We start from the raw sequence: 15,218 nt of genomic DNA on the forward strand, positions 1-15,218 counted from the left end.
ATAAAATTTTCTATTACGATGGATAATTGGTTTAGTTATATTGATTTAGAATTATTATACAGTATTTATAAATCACCAACATATTACACAGTGCTGTAGTCCATAGTCATGTCACTAACTGCACTCAAAGGAGCTCACAATCTAATGTCCTTTCAGTCATATGTTATGTCTTTACATATATTAATGTATGTTAAGATTTAAAACAGTCTAAGGTTAGTTTTAGGGGAAGCCAATAAACCTATCTGCATATTTTTTAGAATGTGGGCGGAAACCCACACAAACACAGGGAGAACCTGCAAACTCCATGCAGATAGTGTACTGGCCGAGAATCGAACCTGAAATGCACTGCATAGGCTGAAGTGATAACCTCTGAGCCACCGTGCAACCAAAAGTAGCATTGATAGGAAATTACATGTATTGTATTGTTAGTATAATAGCAGAATAAGTAAGAAACAGTGGTTCTGTCACATATTAGGACAGAGAAAGAGAAAAACTCGTTAAATACTTAGATCACACAGCTTTAAGTGTTACAATGCACAATGCTACTTGATTATTTATATTGTTTTCTTATTTTTCTGTAGCATCAAATTTTAATACTACACATTGACTTCAAATTATCCATATATTGCCTTTGCCACAGAAATAGTAATTAGGTAGTGGGACAAGAATAGAGCACTTTATTATTGCTTTGTATTCATTTAGCTCCGACATTTTACATAGTACTTTCCAGTCCAAAGTCATGTCATCAACTGCCCCTCATGGGGGCTCACAATCCAAAATCCTTATGTTGTAAAGACAATTTGAGAAAGATCAGTACCTCACCAGTTTATTTTAAAATTGGGGAAACAAACAAGGGTTGAACGTACAAACTTTATGCAGATGATGCTCTGGCTGAGATTTGAACCCTGGACTTCAGTGCTGAAGTATAACAATCAAATAGCAGGACTCAAAGCCAGGATCCCAGCGATGTGATGCTCCAAGTTTCCTTTAAAGTCTGCTGTCTTTATTGCTGCACAGTTATTAAGCTGAAAAAAATAGGGAAAGTGTAGTCAAAATATAAAGAACAACAGTACATAAGAGTAATGCAGCCATACAGGACAGATGTCTTAATTATTCTGAAAGATGATCACAATTTCTGACTCATGCTTTTTCAAACCAAGTGCTATAAAATTTCCGGGACTAAAGCTGGAGCCACATCTGAGCTCAATAATAGTTATTTCTCAATCTCTGTTATTAATGGAGATGTTCGGGATAGTTTTATTGTTAGTAAAAATTGTATGGCATGTTGCCAGGATTTGGGGTAAAGAAAGCTTAGAATCATATTTATTTTGGATACTACTGGGGGGAGGAGGTGGATAGGGGGGCTTAACAGAGCTAAAAAGTTAATACAAGTTTAAGCACATTGTAGTCAACATTGAAAATTACCCTTTGTGTTCATAAAATGAACATAGGCTAACCTTCTAGTATTTAGTATTCAAGCATTGCTGCTGTGCACCCGTCATCCCAATTTTTGGTCTGAATTCTGCTGATCTTGGAAAATTCAAATTTATATTACTGAAACACATCTTCAAACTTCTTTGCTGCTTCACAATTCTATAAAACAAGAAAGGTACCCATACAACACTCCCTGTCGTTTCTGTCCCTTTTTTTAACCTGTTAGATGGTCTGTTAAAACTTGCTGCACATGATTACAGATATAACCTAATTTTTTGACTTTAGCACATCGGAATGCATATTTGATATGAATTAGTACTTTACTGATGACTTCAATCTATTACATCCAACTGCCACTTCTACCTAAAATGCAGGGCCTGGGGAGATCATAGTCACCCTTACTTCAGCAGCTACAAAATCACTGACCTCAAATAAACCGGCAGATCCGATGTTCACTGTTATTAGACTTCTTAGGGTGTTGCTAGTGCCAGGCCAGAGACTCACTGTATAGAACAGAATAAGTCTGAATACCTGTCCTGGAGCTAGAACCTTTATAAATTGGCAATTGTATGTCCTAAAATGATATCCTCATATCTGGTCTCCACCATGCTCAGTTCTGTGCTTGCTCCATGCTGCGCCCTAACAGCCTGAGTGAATACCAGCTCGGGAGGTAAGGCAAACTTAAAAGGGGTAGAGACTATATCAGCCCCTGCTATGCAGGTTTGTGACTTTACAACTCTTTAGCGGTTGGGACTGTCCCTGGCGCTTACCTATCCTGTACCTTGCTTTGACCTGACCAGTTACCGATATGGTTACAATGCCACCTTGCCTGCCATCTCCCTTGACCCTCCACTTGTATACTGACATCGTTTTGCCTTTGGAGCATTTTGTAACTATGCTTGACTGTCTTCTCCTAAAAGCCTACTCTACTGATCCACCCTCTGGTGGGGTAACTCTGGGGGCTATCACCAGCTGGCACCTTGCAGCAAAGAGCCCAGTAGTCACCAGGATTACCGGTCCATCACTTCTTGCAGGGTGCACTGGTGAAGACCAGGTGTCACTTAGATTCTGCACTTTGGGTGATCCTGCTTTACCTGTCAGTAGGGGGGTTGTAACACAATTCTTTATCGCTCCTTTGTACTAAAATCAGAACAACTCTCTCTGCTGTGTAAACACTAAACTCTAAACAAATCTAAAACTTTCTCTCCAAAGCTCTCTAAAGCTCTCTCCCCACATGATAAGCTTGTCTCAAAAATAGTTTTTCACTGACCTTTGTTATATATTCCCCTCTGCCAATGCTGACAGCACAACAAAAATCACAACACTGATCAGCTGTATCAGACCCTTGTATTGTGCCTGTGCTCATCATTAGTCCAGGAGGTGATACCCTGTGGTACCATGACCCTATAAGCGGTTTAGCAGAAGCCTGTGTGAAAAAAAACATGATAACAGAAATGTAAACAACAATTAAGGAAGGGATTTTCATCTTACAGCACTGCCTCTCACACTCAGTATCAGAACATACATATATTTGAATACAGATCACCCTAGAGTACACTCACACACAAATCTAAAACTAAATCTCTAACAGGACAGAATGCAAATACCTGAAATGTCAGGATAGTACTGATGAAGTGGACTGGACCGAGATGTAGTTCATCAGTAAGAAAATAAGGTGGGCCTATAATATCTGCTGCAGCTTCCAATACTTGTTTGTAAGTTACAATGTGCAAAGAAATCGGACTAAAAGAGAGGAGGAAAATGTACAAGTATGCAAAAAAGAAGGGTAAGGCTGGAGTTCAACTTAAAATATATTCATAAAAGATGAGCTGTGTTTAAATATTGAGCACATTTTTATTCTACTGATTGGTATTCTAATATAAAATAGTTTATATATAAAGTATTATAAAATTGGCTTTTGTTGCAGTATATTTTGGCATAAAAAATCTATACCCTTATATTTGGTAGCAATATTAGGACACTTAATCAAACTAAAAGTAGGAATTTTGAATACGGAAGTTGTACATTTATGCATAAAAATAATAAATATTAATAAAAGTAATGAGTGCTTTTTACAACAAATTGAAGATTAAGAGACCCTTTATAACAGCACTTTATGAAAATCATAAGTTACTGTCTACGGCTTTTATTAAACACCCACTCCCAAATTTGCCTGAACATGATTCCAAAAAGTGCGTCACATGATTAATGTGAAGATAACCTGTGTTTACTGAATCAAATTTTAACAAATTGTTGAATTAGTACAAATAAAAATTTAGTAAAGCACAACAGAAACAACACATAGGCTGTTCACCCAAATATCTGTATAAAATAATGTTTTCCATGTAATCTTGATGTGGGATTCCTTGTAGGATTGCATATAAAAAATCCCCACCCACCCAGCCCTATATTTTTTAGCAGGTGTCTCAAGCACTAATATTTTCAAAACTAAAAAAAAGTACTAAAAAAGTAATTATTATTATTATTATTATTATTAATAATCATAATAATAATAATAAACAGGATTTATATAGTGCCAACATATTACGCAGCGGTAGCAAATGACAGACAGTTACAGACAGTGACACAGGAGGAGAAGAGCTTACAATCTAGGCGGTGGGGGGAGTCTCACACAATAGGAGGGGAGATATGGAGTGATGGGGAGTAGTGAGTGTTTTAGGAGACAGAAGAAAACGTGTAGGCAAGTCTGAGAAAGTGGGTTTTAAGTGCTCTTTTTAATGAGTGGAACGTAGGAGCAAGCCGAATAGAGTGAGGAAGACCATTCCAGAGAGTCGGGGCAGCTCTAGAAAAGTCTTGAAAACCGTGCATGTGATGAGGTTATAAGTGAGGAAGTCATTAGTAGGTCATTGGAGCGAAGAGAGCGGCTAGGGGAGTATTTTTCTATCAGGTCAGAAAGGTAGGTAGGACAGGAGCTGTGAGGGGATTTGAAGGCAAACAACAGGAGCTTGAATTTGATTCTAAGGTGAAATGGAAGCCAATGAAGGGAACTATAAAGAGATGCAGCGGAAGAGGAGCAGTGGGAAGGATGGGTGAGTCTGGCTGCAGCATTCGTAATAGATTGTAGAGGAGAGAGTCGGGATAGTGGAATACCAGAGAGAAGGAGGTTACAGTAGTCCAGATGAGAGATGATAAGAGCATGTACAAGGAGTTTGGTGGTCTCAGGGGACAGGTAGGAGCGGATTTTGAAGATGTTGCGCAGGTAAATGTGACAGGACCTGGAAATGTTCTGAATACGGGGGGTAAATGAGAGGGCAGAATCAAAAGGGAAACCAAGACAATGTGCCTAAGGGGAGGGCCCAATAACAGTGTTGTTAACCCTTAGGAATATGTCAGGGGGAGATTTGGAATTTGAGGGGGGGATGATGATGAGTTCTGTTTTATCCAGGTTGAGTTTCAGAAATCTGTTAGAGTTCCATGATGAGATGGCTGACAGGCAGCATGAGACCTTATCCAGGACTGAGGGAGATAGGTCAGGGGTGGACAGATAGATTTGAGTGTCATTTGTATTGTCACTTTAGTATGGATTACCAACCTAGCAATAGAGTTAGTCCCTGGGTTAAGGACATCCTACATACAAACCACCACTAGATACAAACAGGGCTTCCCTGCTTGTTCTTTCGAGTGCAGGACAGAAGCTCGGAGGTGGGAAGGGGTGGTTTGCATGACTTGAAGAAGAAATCTTTTGCTAAACACAACTGAGACTGAGCTGTTCTGCAACCTCTTGTAACTCTTTATTAACCAAGACAAACTCTGCAGGTGTTTCTTTATGCATATTAAAGCACAGCTTGCTCCAGAAGTTAATGAATGTCTAGGCTCCATAAAGTTTTTTTTTGCTTTGTTTGTAATTAACTCACAGTGAGGATTTTATACAGTAACTGACACCCCTCTGCCTAATATTATGTTGAGACTGTTCTGACTTACATAAATATTCAACTTAAGCAGCGGTCGCCAACTGGTGGTTCGCAGCTCTGGTCGATGCACCCCGAGTGGGGTCAGGAGAAAGACCCCGCTGGGAGAACACACTGGCCACAGCTACGGACCATGTCCCCCATACAGGTCGCAGGCTCAATGAAGTGGGCGGGCTTTGTCTCTGGACACAACCCACCCACTCTCCCATTGCACACTCAGATCTGCGATGGGAGAGTGGGCGGGTTCCGGCATCATGACGTCACTCTGGGGGAAGGTTCTTCCCCTTTGAGTGACACCCGGCTCCCTACGAATGCACGGTCTGGAGCCGGTAAATTTAGTGGTCTGGTCCGAAAAAGGTTGGGAACTTAAAAACAGACCCACAGTCTCTTTTCGTATGTAACCCGGAGACTACCTATACTAAGCATTTATGTACAATAAAGGGGAGATTTTTACCCATGTTTGGAGACTTTTAAGTGTTTACCTTGGGGTAGTAGGGTAACAACAGATTGCGTTGGGCTTGGTCGCCTCGTCCAAGCTTCTCTAATTAGTTTAGACAACAGTAAAATCTTTCATTTGATTTGACAAAAGAATTCAAATATGTCAAAATGCGCAAAAATTCTGGCATAATTCTTCTGCCAAATGCTAAAACAATGCAATCAGGTATGTTATCCAGATTGTATCTGCTTTTAATCAGATGAATTGTTCTTGTTATCCCTCCACATTAGCCACATCCAAACACATCTTCATTATTTGCAAAGTTCACACGTATTTTAACTCTGAACAAAAGATGATTCATTAAAACTCCAAAAACACAAAAGAAATTGGTTATTAGTCAGCATTGCTTTTTGCCAATGATCTGCATTTCTTTTTTATGATAATGTATGGGATCAGTTTCACAATGAACAGCAATGCAGGTGGCTGTGTTTTGCAGTATAACACAGGACAACACACTTGGGAACAAGCCTAAAAAAGTCACATAGGTCAAAAATAGCTTGAAATTTATAAGGTTAATTGTTAAGAATATATAAATATTTTATTGTCCATTGTATGGATGTAATATTTTGATGCTTTAATGCACTTATCGATCATACAAAGGTTATAATGCCGGTTTTCAAATGTGTTTATTAGTATAAATATAAAATATTACTTATTGTTATAATTATTTTAAAATTTAACTACTGGTATTTTACTGGAATTATGTGATAGCATACACCATTACTACCTTAAGATCTAATATCGTATTTTCAATTTTATATTTCACCTCCTGACACTCTGACTCACCAAAGGATTTCTTAAACTCTTTCTTAATCCTGAGCTGAATTCATTGTGACAAAGATGTTTAATGTTCTCTATATTACGTCAGCTAGCCCGATATAGGCACAAGGTAAAAGTATGCATTGATTCCACAGATCAATTGTTATATGGCTACGTTCATACAAAGTGACTAATACTGACAGAATCATACATGGTCTGTATATCAAGAGATGATTGCCAAACAGAATAACATTACAGATGATGAATGAACAAAGAACAATAAACAGAACTAAAAAAAGATGTTTTCATGGAATGCTCATATAGTATTAATCTACATTGTAGATGTCTTGCCAAATCATGATACAAGCCAGTAAATGTAAAGTGAATACTGTCTGGTGTTTAAAGTTTATAGTTAAATCTGTTTGTACTGTTCTTGCACGATACTATGCAAGTTGTTAGAGGATGTACACATTGGAATCGTTTTAGTGACACAACAGATATATCAGTGAATGTGAAATGCGTTTTTTCAATTGTTCTATCTAAAGAGAGAAGTTTCTTTTGAGCAAAGCCGCATGTTTGATGGGGTTAGCATGCTTCAAAGCCCAACTCCAGGAGCAGAATTCCAGTTCCACTCATACTGCTAGACATTCATTGGTTATAACAATGCTCTAATGACCTTTTACTTACTTACCTACTAGGCCTGTTGTCATGTGGTGATCCTCAGAGCTCGCTCTAGTAAAAAGCTGAATGGTCTTGTTGATGGAATATGAAAGATCTTTAAAACCATTTGTGGACTTCCAAAGGTCTTGGTGAGGACCTCCTAAGGACACTGAGAGGACTCGGAATCTAACAGATTTCAAGCTTTTCCTATTTTATACAAAACTTTCAAAAAGTGACGCTGGAGTTGGACTGATGATTAAACTGATGTGATACAAATCAGATTATCAGCTCTCTACAAGTTGGCTGTCAGTTTCAAAATATTATTTAAAACGTCTGGAGCCATTTTACCAAGAGGAAGAAATATTTTGATTTTGCCTCTTTGCCCGTGAAGCTCATGGAGATGTGCAACATCGTACAAGATTTTATGCGCTCACACAATCATAGGAAGCTGCGTGTATGAATGTACACTCACACGTATTCAATGTGTGCCTATGAGTGCTATTTAAGTTCCTCAGCATAATACCAACTACTCTACCCATCAATATTCTGTTAGATTTCTCAGGTATTGACCTCGACTTGTCCATGAATCCATAAACTCGCTTCATGAATTTTGATTGCTCTGGCCTAAACCTGTTCTGACCTTGATTACTGCCCTGATTGTTGCCCTGATCTCAGATTGTGTTGAATTGTAATATTGCCTGCCTCTTGTCCTGACTGCCTGATACCCTATTGGTTGTCTTGATGTCCGCCTGTCCGCTTCCACACTGGCTGCTGAAACCAAGCTTGCCCAGTATCTGTTTATCAGCTGTTTCTACATTGAAGCCATTTTTCACACTGGTCCCTGGTGGGGAGAGACCTGGGGCTGTGACCTAGTGGTCTCTCTGCAGCAAAGTTATCAGGTGGCCACTAGGGTTACTAGCCCATTGGTCATTGTGGGTGCTCTAGTGATGACCAGGACTAACTTAGTTTCTGTGCCCAGTTAAATCTCATAGCACCTGCCAGGGTTTGAAACCCTAGCAGATAACCACTGGACTTATTGATAACATTTCATATTGATTAGAATGAGGAGAGGTTTCTCATGTCCTGGGGAATTGTTACCCCATTTTGTCTATTCAAAAACTTTTTCCAAAAAAAAGCCGTTGTTCTCACTATGGATCTGGGAAAGAAAATGATGCCCACAGTTTTTAGAGGAAGTAGAAGTCCTGAAGGATGCAGCCACCCCCACCTTACAATGACAAAACACACATGAATGTACACAGAGCCCCTCCACCAGTTACTTTTACTGGACTCCTACTTTAACAAATGTTTATGGATTATGATTGTATAGGAGGGTGTAGGCCAAAGCCCCCCGTTATATGTAAACTGCCCATGTATGGCCGAGAGAGACCCATTTACAGGTGAGAGGAAAAGAGCCTATGATAACATATGTGGAGGTGATACTACTGGTGATGGATGTTGCATAGCACCTCGCTGTATTAGTGTAAATGTTTCTGTAGACACCTTACCATGCAACTTTCCAGCTGTAGAGCAGTTACAATACTGTCAAATATAGAAAGAGTATATTTTCAAGTAGTTAAAGATCTGTCATTGAGAAATTTGTGCAAATACATAACACATGAAAAGTCCCTGAACTGTCTTGTATTATAAAGACTCAGGGTACTGATTCTTGCACATATGCTAGGAGGTCAATGGCTACTTACTACTCTAAAAGAAAAGCTAAAGAAAACAACCCTAACACATTTTTTTTTTATTGGGTTGGGTTATTAGTCATTATCAGTAATGTGGTATCAGGTATTGTTACCGGTAGTTATATATTTAAAAGAGAGCAAACCCAAACATGCTTTAAAATGTATGTATTGGCATTGGGCAATCTATTTAATTTCTAGAAAAATAGGCAAATTTGTAAGAACAAAACAGAAACATACCAACATTAACTAGTCCATTTGGTTCCAGCTGTAATTCTTCATTCTGAAAATAGGAAAATGACAGTTTGAACATGATTCTCAGCTAAGGGCACAGACACTTTCTATATCCAGGGTGAATCTGCCCCAAAGCAGCTATTTATTGCTTATTATAGTGAAACTGCTCCAGACTAAAATTTGTAAAAGCAAACTACAAATAGTCACATGAAAATATTCACAAGGAATACTATTTTTGTAGCAATATATTGCCTCAAAGAATTTAACTTTTTTTTTTACATTTTAATAAACACTACAACAAAACTACTACACGATTCTCCTACTGAGAAGGAGAATTTTTTTATCATCCTTTTCACAGAATAAGCTACTTTTACAAAGTTTTAACACCAGGCTGTGGTGATCTATTTTCTGTCATGTGATCGTAAATTTCAAGTTTGATTTGACATTTTGAAATTAAGATAACCCAGTGTGTTAGCTTTGTAATGAAGGGGTCAACTAAAAGGTTTTTATGTTTTTTTTTTGCATTGGGGTTATTCTGCTGAGGGAAGCCTTTTGAACTACCCAATCTCATCAGATCTGCACATATTTTAACACAACACACCTAGTTTTAGTTCATGGGTCTGGCTAGAAAGATAACTACTTGGATATGCTGCAGGGTTTACCCGACACTATTTCTACGAGTAACCAGCAATATATTTACTTCAGGCTGTTTAAACCATTATAGAAAATTACAGCACCATCTTTTAGGTCAGGGATGTCCAAACTTTTTGCAAAGGGGGCAGGATTTGGTGAGGTGAAAATGTGTGGGGGCCGACCAGGGTGACCTGAGGGATTCCCTGTGCACAGAGTCCGGTGTCAGTCTGGTGACATGCCTGGTGTAGAGGAACTTTGGAAGACAAGAAATAGGGATTCAACCTTATCCCAATTGATCTAGACTTAACACCCTAAGCCACTATTACTGTCCCTGCTGTTATCATGTCCATCATATTTCCTACTGTACCTTGAACCTCAAACCCACCTAACCCTTATTTTGCACCTCATTACCTCAAACCTCTACTATTCCCTCTGTTTTTAAGGGTTTGATTGTAACCACCTTTGCTGTCCCCATGGCACTGTACACAGAGGGCATGTTTTATGTGATATAAAGAATAAACTCTTGTAATGGAAATGGCATGTAAATAAACATAAATTATGGCTAAGTCTGTAAAAGAACTGTAAACACGGCTAAGAGATCTGAGCCTGCTACACCCGTTTATTAGTGTCAGGCCTGAACATTGTCAAGAGTTAGGCTACGTACACACGGCAGATTTTTATCGCCCGATAATCGGCATCGGCCAAATATCGGGCGAAAATCTGCCGTGTGTACAGTCGGTGTCGTCCATCGTCCGAACGACCGCCCTGCCGGATCCACGGACGATGGACGACAACCGATTCTAATGAAAGGGAAGGGGAGAGCGCGCAGCAGGGTGCCGCTCCGTCGCTCTCCCCCTCCCCTCTCCATAGAGCATGTATGTATGTACAGCACCGTTCATGCATCGTGCACTCCCTTGTCGTTGGAAAGGATCGTGAAAGATTCTTTCCAACGACAAGGGACTGCACAATGCATGAACAGTTCTGTATGTACAGCACCGTTCATGCATCGTGCACTCCCTTGTCGTTGGAAAGGATCGTGAAAGATTCTTTCCAACGACAAAAATTGCAAGTGTGTACGCAGCTTTACTGTAATGTGCAGGAAACCTCTGGGAAGCTGAGAAAATAGCAGCTCATTGGGTATTGTAAGGAAAAGGGTATGATCCAAAGTGGGTGTGGTCTGTGCAGGTCCCGCACAGCACACGCCCACCAGGGTGAAGTGAGGGATTCCCTGTGCACCGAGTCCGTGTCAGTGTGGGCTCCATGCAGAGCACGTGCTTGGAATCAGAGTCAACGTGGTCCAAGCGGGTCCCGTACAGCACACGCCCACTATAATGATGTAGGGGATTCCCTGTGATGGCAGAGGCTGGTTTAGGTGGACTGACATTATTCATTGACAAAATTGTGTTTTTTAGGCAGACCTTTTTTTTCAGCTAAAAGAGCTGATAACAGTTGACTTGTGGAGGACAGCTGACACAGGAAAATTGGAAGTGCAGTGGATTGTTACCTTCCCAATATGGGCTTAGTTGTGCTACCTCCTGTAGTACCCCTCAAGTGTAGCAAGGTCCTTTCTCAGTAAATTCTAGATAGGTTTAGAACTTCTCAGAGTGGTTAGCTACAAGTGGAAAAGCTAATGGATGAGACCTTAAGAGAAGTGCTTAGAATAAGACTCTGTTGATGCTGAATTTGGGACAGTCATTCACTGGAGAACCCACTCTAGAAGAAGAAAGCTTCCTCTCACACTTCTTTATGAATTTATGAGTTTCAGCCAGAATGGCAGTGTTAGAATGCTTCTGGATGTGCTATATTGACACTCTGCAACCCTAACCTTCTCCCCATACATCCTAAGTTACAAAAAAAAACGCAGAAGCATTTGTGTGTGCATTTCTTGTGCCACACAGGAGGAACCCGGGTACTAATTGGCATTGAGCACTACACACCCATTGTTAAATACACCGAAGTACAGCTTCCTAGCACTAGAAAAATAGCGACAGACTTCATATACAGAATTATTCATTTTTTTATTTGTTTCAGTAGTCTGGAGTTTCACTGCGTGCTATTAGTTCCTACTCAAATTAATCAATGATCCATGGAGATATAACTGGATAATAAACATGTCATGTTTCTGGCCAGTTCCTCACATTCTTAAAATGATAGCATTTAGCAAAACAGCCTAAATAAGCTAGCCGCTGAACATTAAAGAGAAATTCCGAGGCCAACCTGGGACAAGATAGAGCACATGGCACTCATGGTTTTTAATTGATTGCTTCCCTTTGTCTTTACACTTACCAGCACTAAAAATACAGATTTGCACAGTATGTTGCACATGAGATCAAGGCTGAAGGATTTTTATGTGAAGAATCTTTGCTTTAACAATGCTTTGCTCCACAAATCATTTTTCTTTCTGGACGTCAGCCTGATCTATCAAGAAAGGTAAAAAGAATTTGGTTCATTTTGCCAAAAGTAAAAAACAAAATTTCCTGATGCCTCAAAACTTGTTCTCTGTTATGTCTCTATAGAGCAAAGCACATTTTTATAAAGGGGAAATTTGCATAATTGTCTTTTACCACGCATTTCTTCCAAGATCAGTTTTTTGAACAATCTTCTCATTCATCCACAATAATAACTTGTGATCTTAATAAAAATCTTGGGTTTCATGCTTTTCATATCATTGGTACTCATTTTTTAAGATATTTGGCTCCATATAAAATTTTATAAGATAGTAAAAATGAATCAATGTGATAAAGTAACATATAAAGCAGAACTAAACCCTGTTTGTTCCTGTTCTGTCGCAGGTGCCCCCGTCTTCTACTTTCTTCTGGCCCTTGTTTTGATCTTTCCCTTTCTTGATTGGGCAGGCCAGGATGGCGTAACTCCCACATGTATTTGCTGGCAACCGCAGAAGAAACTGGTAACCCGACATGTGCAACTCAATGATTTTGACAGATGAACAGAGTGATCAGGCAGATAAGAATGCTTATTGCAGAAGGCACAACGCCTGTCCCTTTCTGCAATAAAGTACTGCCTAATCACAAATTGGTAAAATGGAATTTAGTTATGCTTTAACCCAATTTCTTAGCAGTTGCAAGCTTCAAATCTTCCGGTGTAAGTAAATCTTAACAGTGATCTTTTCTAATATGCTCACTTTTTATTTGTTAAATATACTTATGAACTTGTTTTGGTATATGTTTTATACTGTGAACTTTACAGCATTACCGAAAGCAGCCTAATAAGCACTCTCTTCTTCCCTTGAACTACAGAACATCTTCCCCTGCTTTTACAGCGGAATTCCACCAGCTTATACTTACAAACCGCAGCACAAAGAATTAGCTAGGAGGACATTAGTGTTTCCCATATCTATTAATTAATAGAAAGCAAACTCTCTCACTGGTGGGGCATGCCTTCAAGAGGAAATTACTTGCAGTCAAGACCACCCTTTGGGATGTAGTTGCTCATATGTAAAACAAGTGGTATTAACATTTGTAATGCAAACTAAAGCTACGTACACATGTCCAATGGTTCTCGCCCGATAAACGGCTCAGGGTCGATATCGGACGAGAATCTGGTGTGTACAGCGCCCGTCCTGGCGGATCCATGGACGACAAATGATCATAATGCAAGGGAGGGGGAAGAGCGCGCAGTTGGGTGCTGCTCCGTCGTTCTCCCTCTCCTCTCTCCATGAGCAGAAGGACGCTGTATGTACAGCACTCATTCATGCATTGTGCAGTCCTTAGTCGTTGGAAAGGATTGTGAAGGATCCTTTCCAATGACAATAATTGCCAGTGTGTATGCAGCTTAGGTGCTATATATATATATACTGGAGTTTGGGTAAAACAAAAGAAGAGTAAACACTGAAAAAAGGTTAGATATGAAAGTAATGATAAAATCTTCTATTGTGTGTTTTTTATATAGCCTATTGTATATTGCCTGTATACTGCTTATGGACCAGAACAATTTTAGCTGTTCTGTAATGTATTTGTCATTACCTATGATAACAAAATAATACATATATCGATTTGCAGGGAAAAAAACATTATTTGATTTTCTTTACAGAATTCAAACAAAAATACACAGTTTAATGTAAATAGTACTATTTTGTCTAATTTGATCACTACTCAATATTAAAAAGCTTGGATAATAGTTTAAGAAAACATGGACAATTTTAGATACCTGTTGTTTCTCCACTTTAAGGGGGGCAGTTTTCAGGCTGGATATATTATGCACCTCATCTTTTTATATTTTCCATAAAAATGTATATTAAATTGTGCTTGTGTACACTGCCATATATTGGAATGTATTTTTACCCAAAAAAAATTTCATCTGAAAACAATAGCACAAATATAGGGTGACAGAAAAAAACTGCAGCCATCATCTTATCCAAAAAATTTTCAGCTTGACCATCCTGTAAATTAAAGGTCTAATTTATTTACCATTATTTGTGCGACAGATAAACTTCTGTACATGTAGGGGAAATAACCTGGGATGTCAATGTGGCCTGGAGGACTGGAGTCTATAGTTTCATCTATAAATACTCCTCTCATTGAATCTTATTATAAAACCATGTTCTGGTGGCACTTGGTTACTGACACAGTGGTCAAACGTAATTCTCTGGTCTTTCTCCTCTGCTTTCAGGGTTGCTCTGGGATTGGGTTCATGGCTCACATCTAGTGGTTATGCCCAGTGCCTGTCCATTTCTGGAATGATATTTTTAATCTAATTGTTGGGCAGCACAGTGGCTCAGTTATTAGCATTTTGGCCTTGGCAGTCCTAGTTCTCAGGTATGATTCTCAGCCGGGACACTATCTGAGTTTGCAGGCTCTCCCTTTGTTTTTATGGGTTTCCATCAGGTACTCCGGTTTTCTCCCATATTCCAAAAACTCATGGCTTTGGATTATGTACAGCGCTGCGTAATATGTTGCCGCTATATAAATACTGTGTAGTAATACCGTGTTTCCCCGAAAATAAGACCTACCCCGAAAGTAAGACCTAGCACTATTTTCTAAACCTGCCCTAATATAAGACCTACCCCGAAAGTAAGACCTAGCACTATTTTCTAAACCTGCCCTAATATAAGACCTACCCCGAAAATAAGACCTAGTGTAAATCTGTCCAGTTCAGAAAAAAAAACCCACCCAAAACTGTAATTCAGCCTAAAAAATCTAAGGCTTAATACCCCCATCTAAAATTTAAAATCCTAATCTAAAGCTTAATAATCCGCACGCAAGCCCTAGCGCCCATAGCCCCGCCCCCCCACGCGGGGGTCCGTAACAGCCAGCCCACCCCTGCTCAAGATCCCACTTAACTACATACAGCAGGTCAGAGGAGAAAAAGAAAAGAAAAGCATACATAAATTAAAAACCGGAGGACAGTACTCACCGAGTCGTGTTCTTT

The 15,218-nt window shown here is 39.4% G+C and overlaps 1 long non-coding RNA gene across 2 annotated transcripts; it reads right to left on the minus strand.

Moving 5' to 3' along the window:
* Positions 1–810: 810 nt before the first annotated feature.
* On the minus strand, positions 811–12,475 carry LOC140330790 (uncharacterized). 2 transcript variants are annotated; one of them, XR_011920800.1, is made up of 5 exons: positions 12,117–12,475; positions 9,204–9,246; positions 3,042–3,177; positions 2,705–2,860; positions 811–1,025 (listed from the first exon to the last, which is right to left on the minus strand). It is a non-coding gene; the product is annotated as an uncharacterized lncRNA (long non-coding RNA). The 2 variants fall into 2 exon arrangements; XR_011920801.1 differs by lacking the exon at positions 3,042–3,177 and having other exon boundaries at positions 12,117–12,467.
* Positions 12,476–15,218: the final 2,743 nt, after the last annotated feature.

Source organism: Pyxicephalus adspersus, chromosome 5, assembly GCF_032062135.1.
Source record: "Pyxicephalus adspersus chromosome 5, UCB_Pads_2.0, whole genome shotgun sequence".
NCBI lineage: Eukaryota > Metazoa > Chordata > Amphibia > Anura > Pyxicephalidae > Pyxicephalus > Pyxicephalus adspersus.